Below are 24,875 nucleotides of genomic sequence, written 5' to 3' on the forward strand. Positions count from 1 at the left end.
ATGTACTTCATGCAGCAGTATGTCTGCTTTGGTACCAGTGTCTGTTTTTGTTGCTTCAACAAGGAGACTCAATGACGAAAAACATGGGAAATGTGAGGAAAAGCCTCTTTACAGCATGGACATGGTCTGTAACTTTTGTTTTCAAAAGGATATTTGATAAATGCTGTGATAAACCATTGTTTGTATATTTAACTGTCTGGGCACACCCATTGGCTGACTGTTCCTGTGGCTCCTCCCACAGACTCCTGAAGTTTAAGACAACCCGAAGTTTGCCCACGGCGCGCAACCCTCAAGATGACCCCTCCACCACTGTTCACTAACCTCACCCCCAACTGCAAACCTATTGCCACCAAATGTAGATGGTACCGTGTTTGGAACAGGGTGTTTATTAGGTTGGAGATCCAGCGGCTACTCAATGAGGGGGTAATTGAAGCCAGCACTAGACCTTGGAGAGCCCAAGTGGTGGTGGTGAGAAACCAGGAGAAAAACAGGATGGTAATTGACTAGTCAGACCATTAACAGATACATGCAGTTGGATGCGTACTCTCTTCCCCGCATATCCGATTATGGTAAACCAAATCGTGCAATGTCAGGTTTTCTCCACCATCAATCTAAAGTCAGCACATTACCAGCTTCCCACCTGATGAAGGACCACCAATATACTGGGTTTTGATGTGGATGGATGCCTCTACCATTTCCTGAGGGTTCTCTTTGGTGTCACCAATGGGGTCTTAGTCTTCCAGTGGGAGATGGACTGAATGGTAGACCAGTACGAGCTGCAAGCCACATTCCTGTATCTGGACAATGTCAGCATTTGTTGCCATGACCCACAGGATCATGACACCAACCTCCAAAATTTGTTCCAGACTGCCAAACTCTTTAAACTCGCATATAATAAGGCTAAATATGTATTTTGCACAATCCGCCTTGCTGCGCCATGGAAAACAGAGTCATTGGCCCTAACCCCAATTGCATGTGCCTACTTTTGGAACTCTCCCTTCCCCACAGCCTCAAAGCCCTGAAAAGGTGCCCAGTGGGTCCCCAATTATGCGGACAAGGCTCGTCCCCTTGTAAAGTCTACCTCCTTTCTCCTGGCATCAGAAGCCTGCGTAGCTTTCTGCCGCATTAAGGCAAACATTGCCAAGGCTATGATGCATGCCGTAGATGAATCCATCCCATCCTATTCCAGCATTTGACTTTGCTCTGGCCGCCACACTGAACCAGATAGGAAGACCCATCACCTTCTTTTCCCACACCCTCCAGGGACCTGAAATTCGACACTCCTTTGTCAAAAAGGAGATCCAAGCCATGCTCGAGGCAGTATGGTACTGGAGACACTACTTAGCTGGCAAACAGTTTACCTTGCTGACTGACCAATGGGCTGTGGCTTTCATGTTGAGGTACAGAATTGAACTTTCCACCTATTATCTTGTGACATATCCTGATGGGCACAAGGACACAGTCTCTGTTTGGGACCTGATGCCCTCATGAGTTCCGGAGACCATTACTGATCACCTTGCACCCCTCTCACCGATCTTCACCTATGTTGCATCAGAGTCATGGCAAGTTACCCCAGCCCCAATGGATGGCATGCCAGACTTGTCACCATGCATCTACCAAACCAGCGCTGATGACTGCATGCAGGTGCCCCAGACTGTCCAGGACCCCATTGTAGCGACGTAGCCAGCACTATGATGGTCACAGTGGCAGATCAGACCACCCGAAAAACTTAATTTATGATAACATTGAATGCACTTCACCTCGCCAAACTCTTTTAAAAACAAGGGGTGAATGTAGTAAACCATTATTAACTGTCTGGGCATGTCCATTGACTGACTGTACCTGTGGATCCTCCCACAGACTCCTGAATAAAGGTGACTGTTCCACAGCCCCCTCCCTAGCTCAGGACAATCGACCAGCATGGATGTGGCTCTGTTCTTTTGTGAATAAAAGCCTGTCAGTTTAACATAACTTGCAGTCTTTTGGTGTTATTGATGGTGTGTCAAATACACAAGGAAAAATCATTTGGATTACTGGAAGAATATTTTTCACTTACAAAACGGTATATGTTTAAGGTGAGGGGAAGTGTGGCGGGGAGGGGGGGGGAGTTTAAAGGACATACAGGGCTAGTATTTTTTCAACACTATAGTGTTAGGTGCTTGGAACAGGCTGCTGGGAGTATTGGAGAAAGTGGACATGATAGTAATGTTTAAGAAGCTTCTGGATAGAAATGTGAATACACAGGGAATAGAAGTTTATGTATTGGGTGCAAGCAGCAATGCAAGTTGGGACATTGTGTTTGGCGCAGGCATCGTGGGCCAAAGGGACTGTGCTATGCTGTATGCATTGAAAGAAAGAGTGGGGCAATGGGCTACAGAGAGCACACATGGACTTGGATGGCTGAATGGACTGTGCTTCTGTGCTACAATGGTTCTCCAGTTCTTTTGTAATCTTATTATATTAAGCAGCTTCTCGTAGTGAACTTGCAGGAGAATGTTGAGACTGGGGTAAGTTTGGCTCATTGCACCTAACCTCTGAACGGGACCAGGATCAGGCTGATTGAAACACTAAAGTCTGCAGATGCTATGATTGTCGTTAAAACACACCGAATTGCTGCAGGAACTCAGCCGGTCTTTCAGTGTCCATAAAAAAACAAAGGTATACAGCTGACGTTTTGGGCCTGAGCTCTTCTTCAAGGACTAAGCAGAATGAGCCAGAAACAGGAAATCTCAGTAAATATCAAAAAGTGAGAAAATTAAAAATGTAAGATTGAGAACCTGAATTCACTCATAATTGATTGCAATGTTGTTGTGTCTGTAACTTGTATTGTTTACCAGCAGAGGGAGCTGCACACAAGTTGCCTGGTTAAGTTACTTTGAATATGAAATGGTGAAGTGCAAAATTCTCTTTAAAAACTCACCTTTGTTCATACTCCAAAATAACCACATCCTGTGATGCTTGATTACGTCAATCCTTAAATCTGCCTAAATGATGAACTGCATGAAAATTTTAAAATATCTGCAGATTCAGGACATCCAAAACAAAACAAAAACACAGAAAATGTTGGAAGCTCTCAGCAAGTCAGGTATCAACAGTGAAAAGGGAAATGTTCACTTACATAGCTGATGTAAAATCATCCTTCTGTATCATTACCTACACTTTTCTTTCTCCACAGATGTCTGCTCTGCAGGGCATTTTCCATGTTCTCTTTTTCAGTTTCTTAGCAACTGCTGTGCTGTGCATCCAACAATTGCAACATAATTTGTTTTTTTTTCCCTTGAAATGTTGGCATTGAAAGTATTTGTTCCCTGAACATTCTTGGTCCCCGTCCTATCATAAATATCCCCTCTGTTTTCTTCTCCCATCCTACTTTCTAAAACTTAAAACACACTTGTTTTCTCATTTTTCTAGTTTCCAGCCAATAAGCTGAAACATTCACTCATTTACTCTCCTCAACTGGCAGCTGATATATTGATTACTTCTGGGATTTTCTGTTGTTGAAAACCAAACATTTTCCTTCATTTGACAATCTCATGATCAAACTGTATAAAGCACTAAACTTGAAACTTCACAATCTTTGAGAATTGGAGATTTTGATGGTTCAAATTAATTTTTGTCCAAGTGTGAAGGAAATAAGGGAATTTAAAGGGTATATGTAGTTTCAGAAATCCTTAGCCAGAGGAGATCAATTGTCTCCTGTTTCAGAGATGTTTTGTTTCTAGCTCTTGAGAGATGATACAGAAGAGTCTGAAAATAGAACCAATGACATGCCTGGAAGGGAGAAACAGGCAACAAATTTTTTTTTGAACATATGCATTGTTAGTTGTTATAACACTGTTACCTTGCCACATTTGTAAGCAAAGTGAGAAGTGCCAGCAAAGCCAGAGATCTCAAAATTAGCTTGAGAGAACTCTCAATAATGGATCAAGAAAAAGCTTAGATTCATGTAATAAACTTCCTTCCTTGTAACCAATCTGCTTAAATAGAGGCTGTGTACAGTTTGACTGTTCTAAGAGTCAACATTGGTTTGCCCAGGTGAGAGCAGACAGTTCAAGCCTGTGGTCCATACAAACTATGTTCCTGCACGATAGGCTCAGAAGCATCAAATTAGTTACTGCAATTTTCACTTAGCCATATTGATTTCAGTTCAGTGCACAAGTTTGTGCAGGAACTCTTTTGCTTCACCTTTGAAGGATCAATGTTTTTATTTCCTGGTGTTGGAATGGTTTTTCATGCCATTTTGCTTTTCAATAAGATATACTCTGCAGGATAAATTTTTCACAAATAGGTACAAAACTAGACCATTTATTAGAAACAATTTTATTACTTGTTAATGCAATACTAGTTATTTGCAAGAAGACTGTGTAGCAATAGTATTTTTGGGAAAAGTTCACCTGTCTACAGGATGGAATCTGACAACTGAAAACAAAGCCAAAAATGACAATTTTGCTTTGTACCCAGTGGAGGCTTTAATCCCTGATTCACACTGACCTCAATTTTTCCTGGAGCTCTTTCATGCTTTACTTAACCTAATATTGCCCAAAGTTAGATCAAAGCTCTGTTAAAGTTTGGAGTTGATTGGACCTGGTTGGATTCAAATTGATCATCATTGAGCAAATATGGTGAATATGTGCAGCTTGATAGTATAGTAAACCACACCATCATTGAAAGGTGGCAATTAACATGTATGGATTTGACCTGCAGCTGCTTCATTATCATTTTATTAGTGTTGTAGACACTAATCCCTTGTCTCGGGCAAAGCTGTTGCTGCAGTTCATCTATTATAGTGGACATATTTGCAATATCATCTTGAATGAGTACATGGATGTGAAAGGACTGGTGGGTTATGAACAGGGAGCAGGTAGGTGGGACTAGTGGAGTTCACTTAAATCGGTGTGGACTAGAGGGGCCCAGATGGCCTGTTTCCGTACTGTAATTGTTAAATGGTTATAGAGCCCAGTTGTGGAGAGGGTCAAGAACTTCAAATTTCTGGGTGTCAACATCTCCGAGGATCTGTCCTGGAGCCTCCACGTTGATGCAATCAAAAAGAAGGCTTGCCAGCAGCTATGCATTGTGAGGTGTCTGAGGAGATTCGGTATGCCATCAAAGACTCTCATAAACTTCTACAGCTGTACCATGCAGTGCATTCTGGCTGGTTGCATCATGGCCTGCTACGGAGGTGCCAACTCTCAGGACAAGAATAAACTCCAGAGGGTTGATAACTTGGCCTGCGACATCACAGGCACCAGACTTCACTCCATCGAGGACCTCTACGTGAGGCGGTGTCTTAAAAAAAGGTAGCCTCTATCCTCAAGGACCCCCACTATCCAGGCCATGCCCTCTTCACTCTGCTAACATTGGGGAAAAGGAACAGGAGTCTAGACAAGCACTCAGCAGCACAAGGACAGCTTCTTCCCCGCTGCCATCAGATTCCTGAATAATCAATGGACCAAAGACACTAATTTATTTTCATGCTCTGTTATTGTAATTTTTTTTATAGTAATGTCATAAGATGGTTTTATCATGGATGTTTGCCCTGTGACGCTGCTTCAAAAACACTGAATTCCATGACTTGTTCATGACAGTAAGTTCAGATTCTGATGCAGGATGCTGCAGTACAATTCTGCTGATATGATGTCACAGTCTTGAGCTTTTCATTCTGTTTTCAGCAGATCCAACTAGCCCATGGTAATTTGTACAACATGATTGAGGATGACCCAGTGTGAAGATGACATTCTGTGTCCATAGAGACTATCCAATGGCCACTCAGAGAGTGCAGTATGCACAAGAACAGCTCTTCCTCCCAAGGGTCTGTACTAAACATGATGCCTAACATTTGGCCCACTACTCTTGATACTGTGGACAGATACCAGCTGTACTGTGGTGGACCAGGATATGGTTAAATAAGGTTTTCCCTCTGCTGGTTCTTTCAGTACTTACTGCAGGCTCAACTTGGAACTTTTTCTCGTTTGGATCTTTAAGCAATGGTTCTGGAGATCGATATTTGAATGTCTTGTGCAGAATCCATTCTGTGCCCCTCTGACAGGACTACCAGTGTTGGCACAGGAACTTGGAAATAAATGAAGAGGCCTTTGCAGATTGACTGTGTTTGCTTGGGGTTGAGATGTCCACATGTGATGTTGATGTCCATACTGGCTATGACAGGGAAGAGAGGAAAATTAACTCCTTTGAATAAATACAATTTTGTTTAATATGGCTGCTTACATTTAAAAAAATAAAAAATTGGAGACTTTGAAGTATGTAATATCTGGAAAAGAATCCATGTAATACAAGTAGAAGTGTATGAAAATCTTTTCAATTTTAATTTTTGAAAATGTAGATGTGAAGATAACATTTATTGTTTTGAGATATTAAAAAGACTACAGATTTGTTGCTCAAAAATACATACACTGATATTTTTCTTAAATACTTTTAAAGTGACAGTTGCCCACAGGTAATTGGTTCTTCAAATGTAGTTAGTGCTCTGAACTTGTTCTTGGTTTAATACATATACTGAATTGTTTTAAATTAAAATAAGATAGGTAGCAAAATGAATGATCTTCAATAGAGATATCTATTTCTGGCAGTTGATCTGGGTCATTTAGCTCCCTGGTATTTTATAGGATTGTAGCCGCACACTACTTGAAAGAAGACACACACATGTAGTATAGTCAGGTTAAGCTCTGAGTTTTATTAAGGCTCAGGCCTGACTTTTATACTTTCACTGTTCTGCTATGGGCCCCCTTGGCTGATGTCACAACCTGCATAACAAAAGCAGGTTTCCTGCGCGCGGGTACTTTTCTACGTAACAATGCCCTCCTTCCCCATGCGCTGTCCCTGTCTGGTGGTTGTGCAGCAAGCCCAATGCCATTTTGGGATTGCTGCCCTTACTGTTCACCTGCCGGTTTGCTTGTTGGGGCCAGTGCTGCTGTATGGGCTACTCGCCTTTAGTTGTGCTCGCTGCCATATGACCTCCCCCCAAAGAACTGGCAGTATTGTCCTTGTTGTCTTGTTGTTGTCCTTGGTGGCCGGAGGCAAAGTTTCTGCAGCCTTTGGTGGCCTGCCTCTTCTGCATGGTGGTGGTGTCTCGAACGGGCGTGCCAGGTCCAAGTGTGCAGGTCTGTGGTGAAGTCCTCCATCTTGCCTCTGACCTCCAGCTCGAACATGGCCCTGTTGTTGTGGATGACCCAGAACAAACCCTCATATGGCCTCTGAAGCGGTGGACCCCTGCGAATGAAAACATACTCACAGTCCTGCAGGTCTTTGGGTATGTTGGTCCTCGAGTGTCCATGCCTGTAAGGTGGAATTGGGGCCAGGTCGCCGACTCTTGCCCTTAGCCTGCTGAGGAACGCTGCAGAGTTGTCCTGCTGTCTACCTGGGGATGGTACAAATTCTCCCGGGACCACTAGTGGAGCTCCATGGACGAGTTTGGCTGAAGAGGTGTTGAGGTCCTCCTTGGGTGCCGAGCAGATGCCCAACATCTCCCATGGTAGCTCATCTACCCAGTTAGGTCCTAAGAGTCAGGTCAAGAGTGCGGTTTTGAGGTGCCTGTGGAAGCACTCCACCAACCCATTGGATTGTGGGTGGTAAGCTGTTGTGTGATTCAGCTGGGCACCTCACAGGCTGGTGAGGTTGGACCATAGACTGAAGGTGAACTGGGCCCTCTGTCGGATATAATGTGGGACGCTAACCCGAACCGTGCCACCCAGGACGAGATGAGGGCCCTGGCGCACGAGGTTGTGAATGTGTCTGCCAGCAGGACTGCTTCTGGCCACTTGGTGAAGCAGTCAACCATTGTGAAGAGATGGCGAAAACCATGGGATATCAGCAAGGATTCTACTGGGTCCACGTGGATGTGGTCGAAAGTCCGTTCTGTGGGCTTGAAGTGCTGAATTGTGGTCTTGGTGTGCTGCTATACCTTGGTTGTTTGGCACAGCGTGTACACCTTCGCCCACCAGCTGACCTATATCCACAATCCATGCCACGCATATTTGCTGGCCACCAGCTGCACTGTAGTCCTGATGGATGGATGAGCCAGTCCATGGATAGTGTCGAAAATCTATTGTTTCCAAGCCACCTGGATGATGGGTCTGACCTGACCGGTGACAATGTTGCACAGGAGGGTGGTGTGACCTGTGCTGACTGGGATGTCCTGGAGCTGCAGTTCCAATATGGCAGTCTTATATCGGGGCATCTCTTCGTCTTTCTGCTACGTCTCCGCCAGTGCCACAAAGTCCACTCCCCTCGATAGTGCGCGGATACTTTGCCTGGACAGTGTGTCAGGCACCATGTTGTCCTTGCCAGAGATGTGCCTTACATCTGTGGTGTATTCTGAGATGCAAGACAGGTGTCGTTGCTGGCAGGCTGACCAGGGGTCCAAGATCTCGGCTAATGTGAAAGTCAGGGGCTTGTGATCTGTGAAAGTCATGAAGGACATTCCCTCTAGGAAGTACCTGAAGTGGCAGATGGCTAAGTACACCGCCAGTGGCTCTCTGTCAAAAGTGCTGTTCTTCAGTTCTGGAGGCCACAGATGTTTGCTGAAGAAAGCCTGCAGCCATCAACTTCCTTCGATCTGCTGCTCCAGAACTCCACCAATCGCTGTTCCTGAGGCATTCACTGTCAGGGCCATTGGAGCATCTGACCTGGGATGTGCCAGGAGAGTGACATCTGCCAGGGTTTCCTTGGCCTTCATGAAGGCTTCCGCTGATTCCTCATCCCAGGAGATTGTGATAGTACAGATTCAATCACCAATGTGTATATGTATAGATTGCAGCGTAGGATGACTGTGATTGGCTGAGAGCGTAACTACACCTACTGGAAGGTCTTAAAGGGTTGCTCCTAGCCAGACCAGGTCATTCTGGACTGGTCGACCTACATGTGATATGCTCCAGTCTTCAAGTTAATAAAAGCCTTGGTTTGGATCAACAAGCCTTTGATTCTTTCGACGCGCTCTTCAGTGATGTCCTTCGCCTTGCCTGCCATCCATTGAACAAGGACCGCATGATCCAGGCAGCTGAGGGGATGAACCTGTGATAGAAATTGATCATCTCCACGATCTCTTGTAGTTCCTTGGCCATGTTGGGTCTTGGGAACTTCCGGATGGCCTTCACTTTACTGAGTTGTGGTGTGGCTCCTTCCCTGGTTATTCTGTGGCTCAGGAAGTCGATGGCCTCCAATCCGACTGGCATTTGGCTGGGTTGATCATCAGGCCAAACTCACTCAGTCAGGTCTAGATGTTGTAGAGGTGCAGCATATGCTCCTGTTGGTTCCACTGTACCCATGAGTCGTTGGAAGGTCTGTGCAGCATTCTTTAGCCCGAACAGCATTAAGAGGAATTCAAGGAGGCCTAACAGGGTAATGATGATGGTCTTGGGGATCTCATTGTGATGTACTGGGATCTGATGATATCCCCGCACAAAGTTTTTTGCCCCATGCAGGTTAAAAGCACAGGGTAGAGATCTAGCCTCGTTGTGTTGTGTTGTGGCCTCATTGAGCTGGCAGTAATCACTGCTTGGTCTCCAGCCCCCAGTTGCTTTGGGTACCATGTGTCGGGGAGAAGCTCATGGGCTGCCATCCACTGTATGACGCAGAGCTCCTCCAGCTTCCAGAATTCCTCCTTCACCAGCTGGAGCTTCTCTAGAGGAAGGTGTCTTGCCCTTGCGTGGAGCGGCGGGCCCTGGGTCAGGATGTGGTGATGTATTCGTCAGGGCATCACCGTGGTGAATTGGTGGGGGGGGGGGTGAGCACTGCAACAAACTCGGCCAGAACCCTAGCAAACTCATTGTCTGATCTCTGTACAACATCAGGCAAGGGGGGGGTGGGGCCATGGTGGGAAGAATGCAAGTATAAAAGTCAGGCCTGAGGCCTAATAAAATTTGGGAATCTGGTGTCTTTGAGGGAGAAGGTTTGAAAAGTCTTGGTGTGGACCAATCTCCTTCCCTTGAGATCTACAAGCAAGCTGTGGGCACACAGGAATTCTGCCCCGAGCAGTGGCTGTTCCACTGCAACCAGCATTAACACCCATAAGAAGAAGTTGCCTCCCAACTGCAGTTGGGCCTTGCAGGAACCGTAGGTCCGAATCTTGCTGTTGTTGGCAGCCCTCAAGGTGGGTCCTGACTGCTTGTTCCTGGTGTCCTGTCTCGATGGGATCTCTGCTCCTGTGTCCATGAGGAAGCATCGTCCAGACTGTCAGTCTCAAACATATATGAGGCTGTCTTGGTGGCCAGCCGTCATGGTCATTAGCATCGTGGCTAGACCCTGGTGTTTCCCTGAAATGTGCATGGTGGCCTGCACTGGTGGGTTCCAGTGCCCCATCTCTGGTGGTAGAAACACCACTGGTTGTCTGGATTACCTCCTCTGGGGTGCTGGTGTTCCCTCGGCACCTCTGCATGGGTCTGGCCCCGGGGTTTAGTGAAGAGCCCCATGGACGCCGAGCACTCTCTCTCTTCTGTTTCCTCAGAGCGTCCACTCGTGCTACAACTTTCTGGGGGTCACTGAAATCCATGTCAGCCAGGAGCAGTTGGATATGCTCGGGCAGTTGCTGCAGGAATGCCTGCTCAAACATGATGCAGGATTCATGTTTGCCCAGGAGGGCCTGCATCTCGTTCATGAGGGCTGACGGAGGCCTGTCCCCAAGCCCATCCAGGTGGAGCAGATGTGCCCCTCTCTCACATCGTGAGAGCCCGTAGGTCTCGATCAGCAAGTCGTTCAAGTTGGTGTACGTGCCTTCCGATGGGGACTCCTGGATGAAATTGGCCACCTGGCCTGCTGTGTCCTGGTCCATAGTGCTCACCAAGTGGTAGTACCAGGTGGAATTTGCTGTGATCTGCCAGATCTGGAACTGTGCCTCAGCCTGGTCAAACCACACGCGTGGTTGATTTGTCCAGAAGGACGGCAGCTTGATAGAGATAGCATTGACTACTGCCTGTTCACTCATTGGTGGGTTTAGATGCCATCTAAACCATTGGGGTCACCAACTGTAGCCACGCGCCACTCGAAAGAAGACACACACACTTAGTATAGTCAAGTTTTATTAGGGCTCAGGCCCGACTTTTATACTTGCACTGTTTCCACCATGGCCCCCCCCCCTTGCCTGATGTCACAACTTGCATAACAAAAGCGGGTTTCCCATATGGGGGTATTTTTCTGCATAACAATGCCCTTCTTTCCCACGTGCTGTCCCTGTCTGCTGACTGCGTAGCAAGGCCAGTGCCATTTTGGGGTTGATGGCCTTTAAGTTGCCCTTGCCGTCCACCTGCCAGTTCGCTTGTTGGGGCCAGTGCCACTGTGTGGGCTGCTGGCCTTTGGGTGCACTCGCCACTCGGAGTGCTGGCTCGATCGCCATGGCGGTGGGCCACCACAGGATAAAAAAATAAGTCAAGAGACAAAAGAGCAATAGCACTGACCTTCTGAGAGGGGAGAACATGTCACTTTCCTCACTTACTGTTACTCCCATGGAGCTAGGGCTCAATGTTATCACCTAGAGGATAATGCAGATGGGGGTTTCTTTGGGGGGGAAAAAAAACTATCAATTTGGCCCATTAATTTCATTCTTGCTGTTAACTAGAAACTTTTATTGTAATAAATCAGCAGGCAATATTCCTGGAACCAGGCCTGTTCTCAAAAGGAAACTGCTGATGAGATTTGATATGTTAACAGTGTGAGTGGAAGTGAACACCGCTACACTTAATAATGGGGGTAAGATATTTTGACAAAACATTCACTGTGTAAGGCAAATAATTCCCGTAGTTATGCCCCTGCATGGATGAGGGGATGATTATGTGTGGTTTATTTCCACAGCTGATTTGCTTTTGTTTTTTAGATAGAATTTGTGTGATTTTTTTTTCCCAGTCTGAAGAATGTTTGATGTCTCGGCATTGGTCGTTCACGCACGAATGACCAAAACCCGAAATCTCCGCTTCCTTATGCGAGTTTAAGACAGCATACCATAAGTGTGGTAATACAAGAGGCAGGACTTGCGACGCTTGTCATCGATACGTGCTATTCATTAGCCCGTTGTTCACTGAATGCGTGAAATTAACTTTCGACTGCAAGTGTTCCAGGAAATTTACTAGGGAGGTAAAATATCAGAACGGGAATGGCATCCTCATTCCCGTTCTGACCTTTTTACACAACATACGTTCTATAAAAATGGCAATAATTTCCTGAAACGCAGCGGCTGTGTATTGTATCATTACAATTCCTGGGACCATTGCAGTCAAACGCATGGTAGTCAGAGGCTCAAACAGTCCTGTGTTTCAGTGAGTCTTTAACCTGTGTTGCCCTCTATTTCAAACATGCCCTATAAAGTTGGATGTCCTCATTAAATTAACTTCTCTTCTGCCTCTCCATGGAAACGGCAAATGTCTTAATACAGGAGCAGTTACCAGTGTTACTTCTTGAAAGAAGGTCTTGCATGGGAGCATATTCATCCATCTTTTAGCACTCTCTGCTTAAGAAGCATTATTTTGGAGAGTAAATGGAATATAAAACTCCCCCTATCTGAACAGTGCCACTCAAAGGAATCTGTGATACTTGTTTTCAGGTTTTTTTATCAATAGAAATGAACACATGATTTTCCAGTGCTGTAATGTTTCTATCACAGAATCTCTCCATGATTAGTTTATTTTGAATGGTGCATTTGTTTGGAGGGCATGCATGTTTCACACTTATCACTCATTCTCTCCTTTACATATTTGAAACCAGCTGCATAACTTGTAGATTAAGAACTGCATCCTTGAAAATGATTGAAGGCTTACATTCATGCATATTCATTTGCACTTAAGAACATAAGTTGTGGGAAAAATTGAGGAAAAATTGCTTACATGTGGAATGAAAGCCAGAATGCACTGCTGATCAAACTGCTGGATATTGGAAGTTAATATGTAATATGTAGTTAGATCTGCTGTGGAAAGATAAGCACACTTGTGTCTGTTTATTTTGGAAGGAGTTCAGTGGTTATTCTTTGATAATTGAACAGAACGTGTCTTTCATTATTATAACTGGTATTAGTTCCAGTAGAATATTTCATCACAGAGTAATAATGGAAACCCACGCCATAAAGGTTATTCCACCCAGATAATAGTCATGAACATTACTGAGTTCAGGAAAATGTTGAAAATAACCAGTCTTGATTCGTAATGTTTGAAAATGGGAGCCAAGATTAGCTATGAATTGTCACAAGTGCTCTCCTGTGTTCTTGTCAACAAGGTGCACATTTTGGTGACGAGGTAGTGGTTGAAAGGATACACAATTTTTTCATGTGGTCTCCAGCTTCTCAGTCTATCATGATTACCCTCTCACTTTCAAACATATAGTACATAGTACAGCACAGGAACAGGCCCTTTGGCTCATGAGACTATGCTGACGTGATCGTCAAAATCAAAGTGAGACTCATCTGTCTGTACTTAATAGGTATCAATCTTCCCTTTCCTATTCATGCACCTACCCATAAATCTTTTAAATGCTACGGTTGTATCTTTTTCTACCATTACTCTTGCCAACCTGTTCCAGGCACCCACTACTCTCAGTGTAAAATATTTGCCCCTCACATCTCCCTTAAATTTCTCCCCCTCACCTTAAATGTATATCCTTGTGAGACACTTTTGCCTTGGGAAAAGATTCTGACTGTACACTCTTTCAATGCCCCTCACAAATTTATCTATTCTCTATCAGGTTACTCCTCTGGCTCCAACGCACCAGAGAAAACAAATCAAGTTTGTCCACTCTCTTCCCATAACTCATACCCTCTAAACCAGGTAATATCCTGGTGAACATCTTCTGTATCTTTTCTATGGCATCCACAACCTTCCTATTATAGGGAAACCAGATTTGCACATTGTATTCCAAGCACAGCCTAACCAGTTTTATGTAGCTACAATATGACTTCCTTGCATTTGTATTCAATGCCCCACCAAATGAAGCTAAGCATACCACCCTATCCACTATTTTACTGCCTTATCCACTTGCATGCCCACTTTCAAGGATCTATTAACCAGGATCCCAGCTCCCTCTGCACATCAATACTTTTAAGATCCTGACCTTAACTGGGTACATTCCCCAATATTTTGATCTTCCAAAGTGCAAAATCTCACACTTGTCTGTATTAAACTCCATCTGCCATTTCTCTGTAAATCATCCTGTTGTATTCTTTGATTACACTGTTCACAACTCCAATCTTTATTCATCTGCAAACTTGCTTATCCTCCCATCTATTTTTCATCCAAATCATTTAAGTATACAACAAGGGTCCTAACATTGGTCCCTGTATAGCACCACTGGCTGTAGGCCTACAGCTTGAATAACACCCTTCCACCACTGTCTTCTGTAAATCAGCTAATTGTGTCTATCAATTCTCCAAGGATTCCATACATCTGCACCTTCTGAATCAGCCTACAACAAGGGACCTTGTCAAATTAAGGTCCATGTACAGATCATCTAATGCCCTAGCTTCATCATCTTTTTTACCTCCTCAAAAACAAATCAGATTTGTAAGAAATGACCTGGCCCTCACAAAGCCACCCTGACTGTCCCTAATTTGACTATGACTTTTCAAATGTGCATAAATTCTATTCTTAAATATCCATTCCAATGGTTTCCCTATCACTGATGTGAATCCTTCTGGCTGATAATTTCCCAGATTATCAATTTTTCCCCTCCTTGGACAAATATACAATATTAGCCATTCTTCAGTCCTCCAGGACAACCCATGTTGTGAGCGAGGATGTGAAGATCTTTGTCAAGGCCTCAGGAATCTCACCACTTGCCTCTTTCAATAAAGGAACTCAGGGGACTTGTCCACCTTAATGCTCCTCAAAAGGCCCAGCAGAACCTCTTGGTTTAATACATGAGCATTCTCCATATTATGCTCCATATCACTGTCCTTCGAATGGTCATGGCTGGACATACACAGGAGATGGCGCATTTCTTTCAGGCAGATTTAGGAATGTCCCTGAATCCTTTTCATTGTTCACCTGGTAATCTCTTTCCTTGACAAAGTTTATAATAAAGTCTCTATTTCTTAATCTAGTGTTATGCTGATGCATGGGGTCCAGTGAACAAAGTGGCCTGCTCAACGTGACTGACGGTGTGTGACTCGACAGTCACTTACTGGGAATATTGGCCTGGGAATGGAAACTGACTCTGCTTTGGTCCAGTGAATTTGCATGATTTTGTAGTGCAATATTAGCACTATATTTCCATTCTACAAGATACCTGCTGTAGGTAGTTGAGGTGTCAAGGATGTGATGGAGCAGAAATCACAGCTCTCCTCCAAGATTAATTTTGCCAGATTTGACAGTTTGATTTTCAAATGTCCTCAATCAAAGGCTTCTTGGTCTTATTTTTTGGTGAATTTCTTCATCAATGACCATATGACTCCTGCTATATGGGAAGTGATTCCTCTTTTCCAGGTTCTCACTGTGAAGCTTTATTGACAAAAGGCAGCAAGATACCTCAAGAGCAGTCTTGTAGAGATCTTTTCTAGTGGAATTTGAATAAAAGGTCCACCTCTCCTATGCTTCAGACAAGTGTGATATTTTATATTGTAATAGATATGTATATTTATATTGTATAAAGATATGTTTTAAAGGAGATAAAATGTGGCAGGCTTTTTAGTGTAGGTCACTTGCAAACAGTTCAAAACAGACCTCATTTAAAATGCCAGAGCTCTGCTCAAGCCAGACAGTCCAGGCTCCGGGTGCCTTTGCAAAAACTTTGAAGGATGCCTATAAGGGCTTCACAAGTAGGTGTTAATTGGACATGCTGTGGAGTAATGGGTTATTGCTTTGGAAAGCAACAGATGAATGAACTTGGAAGATTAGGTCCAGAGCCACAGTCTGAGTGCAGTTGGCTCTTCTTAGAGGGTCATGTGGTTTTCTCTGAGTGAGTTAAAGAGAATTTAGTTCTACAGTTCAGCAGCAGCAGCAGCTGGGACTGGAACAGGACAAACTGGAAAGCTTGTAGAAAAGCTGGGTTGTGAGTTCAGCCTGGTCAAAGCCCTTGTAGTCCATACAAGAGGAGAGAGGACTGGCTGCATAATGTTTCACTTGAAATAAGGGAAACAGAAAGGAACTCTGTGGTGACCTGAAAGAAAGAGGTTGTCATCTGAAAAACCCTGAGGGGTCAAGTTTCTTCGGCAAGACCCTGAAGTGGCTGATCCGAAGGAATCAGTTTGTGTCCATGAGCACATGCTGCCCAAATACCCCAATTAACCAACAATCCCTGTACACTTTGAAAGATGGGAGAAACTGGAGAACCTGGAGGAAACCCATGTAGATGTGAGAACATACAAACAGCACCAGATTTGAATCCAGGCTGCTGGCACTGCAATAGCTTTGTGCTAACAGCTACACTAATTTCCACCCAAAAGAATCCATCTTGGATGAGACTTTCCAATAGAGTTTGCCTTTGCTCAACAGACTTTTCTTTTTATTGTCATTTTAAAAATTAGTTAGTTAATGAGATGTATATTTATATTGCTATTACTACTGGATCTGTGGACTTTGCCTCCATATCGTTATTAACTTAGGTTGTACTACAAGGAATTTGAACAAGAAAGCTGAAGAGGAAATAAAAAAGGCATAAGGACAATGTATGTTAAAATGAGAAAATTTGGTTCCCTGTCCTGCTTCTAGCCTATTGTTGGAACAGAGCTGGAAGGTCACAGTCACCTACTACAGAATGGAAACTCAGGACTTTCCCATTCTAATGAACACCTTCAGTTACTTACTATGGAGTAAAACACCAAAGTCTGCAGATGCTGTGACTGCAGTAAAAACACAAAAATGCTGGAGGAACTCTGCAGTTCTCGCAGTGTTCATAAGAGGTCAAGATATGTAACCAATGTTTTGGACCTGAGGCCTTCTTCAAGATTCTTCAACATGATGCATGAGACCCAGGAGAGTGACTCTTTCCTCATGGTCAAACTCCTTATTTCTAGCAAGAGCTCTATTTCTGCTATTTCTCAATTGGAGGAGTCCATAAAAGTGTTGGATTATTTAATTGCTTATTGGATTGGGACACTTAAACATGGTTTTGGTCTCAATGTGAACAAAGATGCCAAGAAACATTTATTTGTATTTTTTTTTTGTTAATTTAAACAAATTGACGTCCAACTTTAAATTTTGACATTTTTCCAAACCTAAAACAGTGTTTCTCAGACTTGAGTTGAGGTAAATGTTGGATTTTAAATAGCTGAATGGAAACTTGAAACCAAGCCCATTTTTCATGGGGATCCAGGGACTATGTATTGGCCCAGATCTGATGGGAAACTGTTTATCTCTGCAACATAATGGTCCTGGATTTCATAAAGATTTGTACCATTGGATAGCTACATCTTTGCCAAAACTTGTTTTTTCATTGGAGAACCCCCAGGATACTATAGAAATAGTTTTATTTTGTGCTGATATTTCTGGCCAAACTATGCATAAATGATTTGTCATAGTTCCTGTTGAGTGCTTTGGGTTGCTTTCTTACCTTAAGGGAAGTCTGTAAATGGAAATTATTTTGTGGCCTGCACAATTTGGTGATGGTCACAAATTTGGCAATGGAATCATATTTGATTTCTCACCACAGTCAATTGAGCATAGGAAAAATGGAGAAGGTGAATGTAAATATATTATTGAATTTAATTGTAAAAATGTTTAGTTATTCGACAAAGCAAGTCCAAGTATTGCTTCTTTACCTTTCTCTGCTAGATTGAGTGAATACTGAGCCATTGATGAATGTAAGCAGGAAAAATTAATTCAAGGGTCAGCTTTTCCATTATTTTTCAGCTCTTGGACTCAGATTAACAATTTTATTAAGTTGTCAGTTCATAGTTTGCTCTTAATTGGATTCTTTTTCTAGTTGTCTTGTTTTGAGTGAATCATACATGTCACTAATTGTTCAAGCTGTTTCTAGAGCATAATTAGAAAAATCAAAGCTACAAGAATATAAAAATCAATGTGTTAAATGCTGACCAATTTTCATTTGCATAATTAGTTGATTGATTTAAATAGAAAAGCTGTGTCAATTTTCAGACCTTCATTTATTGTACATGATATGATGTATATATTTTTCCTGGAAAACTGGGAGTATTTTTCACAAAGTATAAGTATAAAATGGTATAATTTATGACATTATTCATATTTTGTGCTTTTTGGAGGAATTTTTGAGACTTTTCCCCTATATCTTTTAATATGTCGTCTGACAGCATAAATTGTGGTGAGATTTATAATTGAATGTGCCTCCACTCTGGTTAGCATCTCCTTCACCAACTTTCATCCTGCCACTTGTCCTTGCTCTGAATAACTTCTCCCTGTCTACTCTCACTTCCAACAAATCAAAGGTATAGCCATGGGCACTTGCATGGGTCTCATGTATGTTTGTCTTTTCATTGGCTACATGAGCAATCCTATTTCCAAACTTCCTCTGTTACCATCCCTTCCCCCACCCGCTAATTCTTCCTTTGTGACATCAACAACTGAATTAGGATTGCTTCCTTAGTTCTGCAGAACTCATTAACTGTATCAGCTTTGCTCCTAACTTCCACCCTGCTCTCAAATGCGCTTGGACCATTTCTGACAACCTCTCCCTTTTCTGTATCTTTCTGAGGAGACAAACTATCCACTGATATTTACTACAAGCCCACTGACTTCTACAGCTACCTAGCTTCTTCTGATCCTTCTCCTGCAAGGATGCCATCTTTTCCCTCCCAGTTTCTATGGTTCCACTGCATCTGCTCTGAAGATGAGGTCTCCTATTCCACAACACTTTTTCAGAGAACTTAGCTTGCCCTCAACTGCAGTTGATTGAGGACCCTCACACATTTCCTTCACTTCTTGGAGATCTGCTCTCAACATCCTCCATCCAACCAGATATAGTTAGTTCCCTTAGTCCTCACCTTTCACACAACTAGCCTCCTCATCCAGAGCTTCATCCTTTGTCATTTTTGCTAACTACAGACCACCATTTCCCACCTCCAGACCCCATCCCTTTCTGCCTTTCTCATGGACCATTTCATTTATAATAGGTAAACAAGAAAAACTGCAGATGCAGGGGTCTAGTGCAGTACACAAAAGTGCTGTAGTAACTCAGCAGGTCACGTAGCATCTAGGGAAAGTAAAGGTGTTCAATGTTTTGAGCCTGATTCACCCACCCTCATCCATGCTGCTCAATCCACTGAGTTCCTCCAGAAGATTGATTTTAGTCCCTCGACAAGAGTTCATATAGATTAACTTGCTTGTTAACTTACTGTGAAGTTTGCTCCTATACCAGATGGATGGTTTTATTGCTTGTTACATAACATAGCCTTCAGCTTTGAATTAGTAGGAATGATGGAAATCAAATATTGCTTTTATAAGAAAAGATCAGTCTTTGTTTTGATTCTTTTGTTGCTCCATTTCTCAGCATATAATTGAGGAGATTTATGCCAGGGAAAATCAACTGCTTGGGATAACTTGACAGCTGAGAGAAGATGGAATGTCATCCACTCCCCATTTCAACTGAAAACCAGGTTTCTGTGGGGTATTTTGCTTGTTGATGCAGCTGGCGCAACAGTTGTTTTATTGATAGGTTGAGCAGCTGGCATCTGTCTCTCTGAAGCTGTGAAATGAGTGGACATAGCTCATTTGTGAAAATGATTGAGTTATAGGGTGGGATTTGTAGGATCTGTAACATGGCAGAATGGAAGGATGATACAAGAAAAAATACCTGAATTGTCATTTAAAAAAAAGTGTGAAGCATAATTTCACTGTTCCCTTGAATGCAGGGTGGATAGATAGGATTTTTATTCCCTGAAGCACTGGAGGCACAGGTGAGACTTTATAGAGATGTATGAAATCATGAATGACATGGACAAGTGAATACTTGCAGGATAAATTATTCTGCAACTAGAGGAATGGGTTTAAGGTAAGAGGGAGCTGAGGAGCAATTCTTTTACTGAGAAGGTAATCTGTATCTGAAAGACCTCAACAATGAAGACGCTGTTTACATCCGGTACCGCATGGATGGCAGTCTCTTCAATCTGAGGCGCCTGCAAGCTCACACCAAGACACAAGAGCAACTTGTCCGTGAACTACTCTTTGCAGACGATGCCGCTTTAATTGCCCATTCAGAGCCAGCTCTTCAGCGCTTGACGTCCTGTTTTGCGGAAACTGCCAAAATGTTTGGCCTGGAAGTCAGCCTGAAGAAAACTGAGGTCCTCCATCAGCCAGCTCCCCACCATGACTACCAGCCCCCCCCCCACATCTCCATCGGGCACACAAAACCCAAAACGGTCAACCAGTTTACCTATCTCGGCTGCACCATTTCATCGGATGCAAGGATCGACAACAAGATAGACAACAGACTCGCCAAGGCAAATAGCTCCTTTGGAAGACTACACAAAAGAGTCTGGAAAAACAACCAACTGAAAAACCTCACAAAGATTTGTGTATACAGAGGCGTTGTCATACCCACACTCCTGTTCGGCTCCGAATCATGGGTCCTCTACTGGCATCACCTACAGCTCCTAGAACGCTTCCACTAGTGTTGTCTCTGCTCTATCCTCAACATTCATTGGAGCGACTTCATCACCAACATCGAAGTACTCGAGATGGCAGAGGCTGACAGCATCGAATCCACGCTGCTGAAGATCCAACTGCACTGGGTAGGTCACGTCTCCAGAATGGAGGACCATCGCCTTCCCAAGATTGTGTTATATGGTGAGATCTCCACTGGCCACTGTGACAGAGGTGCACCAAAGAAGAGGTACAAGGAATGCCTAAAGAAATCTCTCGGTGCCTGCCACATTGACCACCGCCAGTGGACTGATATCGCCTCAAACCGTGCATCTTGGCGCCTCACAGTTCGGCGGGCAGCAACCTCCTTTGAAGAAGACTGTAGAGCCCACCTCACTGACAAAAGACAAAGGAGGAAAAACCCAACACCCAACCCCAACCAACCAATTTTCCCTTGCAACAGCTGCAACCGTGTCTGCCTGTCCCGCATCGGACTTGTCAGCCACAAACGAGCCTGCAGCTGACATGGACATTACCCCTCCATTAATCTTCGTCCGCGAAGCCAAGCCAAAGAAGAAGAATCTGTATCTTGAATGAGTTGCCAATGAGGTTTTTCTCTTTGTTGCAACAAAGGATGAGAGGTGACAATAGAGGACTACAAGATTATGAAAGGCATAGATAGGGTAGACAGCAAGCACCTTTTCCTTGAGGCAAGAGTTGGATACAACCAAGGACATCTGTTCAAGATGAGGGGAGGAAAATTTAGGGGAGACGTCAAGGATAATTTTTTTTACAGAGTAGTGGTGAAGACTGGTACAATAGGGAATTTTAAAAGAGTCTTAAACAGGCACATGTATACAAGAAAAATGGGTTTATGGGTATAAGGTAGGGAAGGTTTAGTTTGTTAAGTAAGTTTCTGTCAGTTGCCTCCACATTGTGGGTTGAAAGGCCAATACTGTGCTGTCGTGTTCTATTTTGGTTGAGATGGTCCAAGTGGTGTGTGACTCTATGACCTTGTGCAAGATTAGAACATTGCAACTCACTGTTCTGGGATCCCGCAAGTAATAACAAAGAGCAAGGCAGAGTCTAACTCCAAACTTATTTGGAGCTTGGAGCCAATCTTTTCCATCATGAAAGTAAGTGGCATCCTGTTCCATATCAATAATACAAGTGCTAATCAAGGTATATCTGTATAATCAGTGCAGCACAGGCTGATCTCACAAAGTCCTTTGGGTTGTGCTATTGAGGCTCAAACAGGAGCCATAATAGCCAGGATATCAATGTTGAAAAGATTTTTGAACTTGCTGTATTAACCCAGGATAAGTTTACCTCATCATATCGCTGGAATTATTAAAATTGTTGAAACTCCACTGAGGTGTCAATTGATTTCAGACTTTTAACTTTAATTTTGCTGATGTCATCACTTTTTCAATGCCGCAAAGAATCGACAGTGACTTTTAATAGTGAACAAAATTTGGTAAGTGAAGCAGCCACAAAAAATAATTAAATAACATCTATTGATTGTTAATTGAAAGGAAAGAAGGAACTTTAATTAAAGTGCAACACAAAACAATCAGCTACTTCTTGCTTGTTCTGAAAACCTCAAAGCAGAAATTCCAGATTGATAGAAGGTCTCTCATTGTTACTGACATCCTTCATTCACCTTCACATGTTCCAGTACTTCAGATAGAAGAATGAAAGAATTGCTGCTTTATTGCTACACAAGGGGCCTCATTATATTTTAAAGTTGGAAGGGAATTGGTAAAATCCAACTGGCAGCAAATGATTTAAGAGCTTTTTTTCCACGCTTGACTTTCCGGAAACGTGGGTTGAAATGTTAAATTGAAGCTGACCAATAATAAATGGTGTGTGTGTGTGTGTGTGTGTGTGTGTGTGTAGGTGGAGAAATTCTTTGGTTGCCAATCTAATTAATTCTTTCTAGACAGATGCTGCTTGAAGTAACAATGTCGCATAAAACTCAGAACATTGTTAACTCAACCCTGAAATTATAGATTTCTTAACCTTCACAGATCAAAGACTTTTAGCTTTGTGTTACTGAGTCACTTAATGTTCTTTCATAATGGCCGAAGTTTCTCTTGTGAGTCATGATGTTTCACTGAAACTCCTTCCTTCTCATGTTTCCAGGAAAGAATGGGGGCGTGTGTCTTTTAGATCCAGTACTTTTTTTGAAGTGGGATCAGTTACATATGAATTGTCGTTCGATATGGAATGCAAGAAATTCCTTCCATGGACAGTACAAGATATGATTTCTCAAATGTTTTTAAAAGGCACAGATCTATAACATCAATTTCATTTATAGATTTGCAGCCACTTTTGATATTTGATTCAGTTTTATTCTTGCTAGTTCAATGTGGAGTGCCACAGGTTGTAAAAAATCATGGCTCGGGGGGTGCATCATCCAGCTCTTCAGACAAACATTCTCCGCCACTGTTGCAATTCTGGGGAGGATACAGCAGTCTCGGGACCTCTACAGTATTTAGATTATTTTGGAGGTTCAGAACGGTAACAAGAACCTGTGGCCCCCAAATACTCGAATCAACCTCAAATCCCCATGCGTTTTGAATGGTGGAGGACACCAGAGCACCTACAAAAACCCACGCAGACAAGGGGAGAATGTACAAAGAGATAGCGCCGGATTTGAACCCAGGTGGCTAGTACTGAAATAGGGCTGCACTAACTGCTATACCACTCATTTCAGAGTTTGAATATAATATTTGAAGTCTGGCATGATTTATTTTTTGCTGCCAATTGCATTGATAGGATTACAGCGTGAATCGCTCACATAGGTTAATCTTTGCTGTTTTCATTCAATTTTAGGAAGGATTCAAAGGAGCAGTTTATATGCTGCTTGTGCTCCACAAAGAAACTTGGATCTTCCTGTAGTGCTTCTCCCCTTTTCCAACTGTGATCAACATCTCCAGAAATCTCAACACACTACCCTCCCTGTCCTCCTCCCAAAACCCCTGCAAATTTTCTTTGATTTTTGGGGTAATTGATCCCACCTTCTATAACCTGATATTTACGCTTTTAAAATAGTACCACTGCAATACCCTTAAGAGGAAAGAAGACCATTAGTAACAGGTATACTCATTTAGTTTGCATATTCATGGGATCATATTGCTAACTTTAAAAAAAATTTTGACCTAAAAAAAAAAATTGTGGAAGGGCTCAGTAGTGTTCTGCTGTCTCATAGCACCAGAGTCCTTGGTTTAATCCTGACCTGGGTGCTATCTGTTTGGTGTTTGCATGTTCTCCCTGCATGTTTCCTCTGGATGCTCCAGTTTCCATCCACATTCCAAAGGCATGTAAGTTAATGGGACACTGCAAGTAGCTTCCAGAGTGTATGTGAGTGATAGAAACCGGGAAGTTGAAGAGATTGTGGGATTGGTGATAGAGAGAGTGAAACAGGAAGTGAATTATTCACTGTAAATTAAAAAAAAAACTACAAATGACTTGTACATGAATTGAGGCCATGACAGGATCACATCAATAGTACAAAATTGGAGGAGGCAGGGATATGTTCCTATTGTCATCTCATGCGTGTATGGGCTTGGTTGTAAAGTTTTCCTGTTTGGATGAAATAGATTGCTGACACTCAATGACAACATTCACAGAGACTGATTCCTTAATTAAGTAAAATGGAAGAATGGTGCCAAAAATTCTAATTTTTTTAGTGCATCAGTAACTTCAAGATAGAAAGAGAGAAAATCAATAGTCAAGTTCAGATCTGAGTTTGCTGTTGTATCAGGACCTTGCAAGATTAACTGATCAATCACAATTATTAGACTGTCAAAATATCATTAATACTTGAGGTCTGATAAAGTGGACCAGCAAAAGACATGTCATAAGTACCTTTACTGTAGTGGAATGCAGCTGGCTGTAGATATTCATATCACTGCTGTAAGTCATTCAACAGAGAGTAAATCAATCACAAGGATGTGTCCTGAAAATATGCTGTGCAATGGAGAATCAGATACCATCTCTTGGGATTGAAGGTGATTTGCTTTCTCTTCGATTGATGTGGGATAACGAATGAGACCAATGTGGGAAATGCAGATTCTTCCACATATAGGGAAGGAAAGGCTTGGACAAAGGCGTTTGATAAGTGGTTTGTGCGGTGCTGTAGTGCATTTATATCTGGCCTCATGGTATCTCCAATACATGGAAGTAATGCTTTTCAGTGCCAGCTCTTCTCCACGGGCAGAGGGTTAATAACTTTACACCTGCTAGTAAAGTGTTCCAGAGTTCAGGTTGCACTGCAATTCTGGATTCTGAAATGGAGCTTAGATTTTCCACTTAACAAATTTAGAGATTGTTGGATGTATTCAGCCCCTCGTGCAACATGTGTGGAGAGAATATTAATTGACATTTCAG

At 43.0% G+C, this 24,875-nt stretch overlaps 1 protein-coding gene and 1 long non-coding RNA gene across 6 annotated transcripts in view; one reads left to right on the top strand and one right to left on the bottom strand.

Annotated features, from left to right (window-relative positions):
* The window catches only part of LOC138736749 (protein eva-1 homolog C), a 336,320-nt gene that overhangs the window by 221,639 nt on the left and 89,806 nt on the right, over positions 1-24,875 (top strand). The window lies entirely within an intron of this gene.
* LOC138736750 (uncharacterized) overlaps positions 5,480-24,875 on the bottom strand; it is a 166,563-nt gene continuing 147,167 nt past the window's right edge. For 4 of the 5 annotated variants that reach the window (XR_011340550.1, XR_011340549.1, XR_011340553.1 and 1 more), the window contains one exon: positions 5,480-6,156. This is a non-coding gene — a long non-coding RNA (uncharacterized lncRNA). The remainder of the gene's footprint in view (positions 6,157-24,875) is intronic. The other variant, XR_011340551.1, reaches the window with a different exon arrangement.

Source organism: Narcine bancroftii, chromosome 6 (assembly GCF_036971445.1).
Source record: "Narcine bancroftii isolate sNarBan1 chromosome 6, sNarBan1.hap1, whole genome shotgun sequence".
Classification (NCBI taxonomy): domain Eukaryota; kingdom Metazoa; phylum Chordata; class Chondrichthyes; order Torpediniformes; family Narcinidae; genus Narcine; species Narcine bancroftii.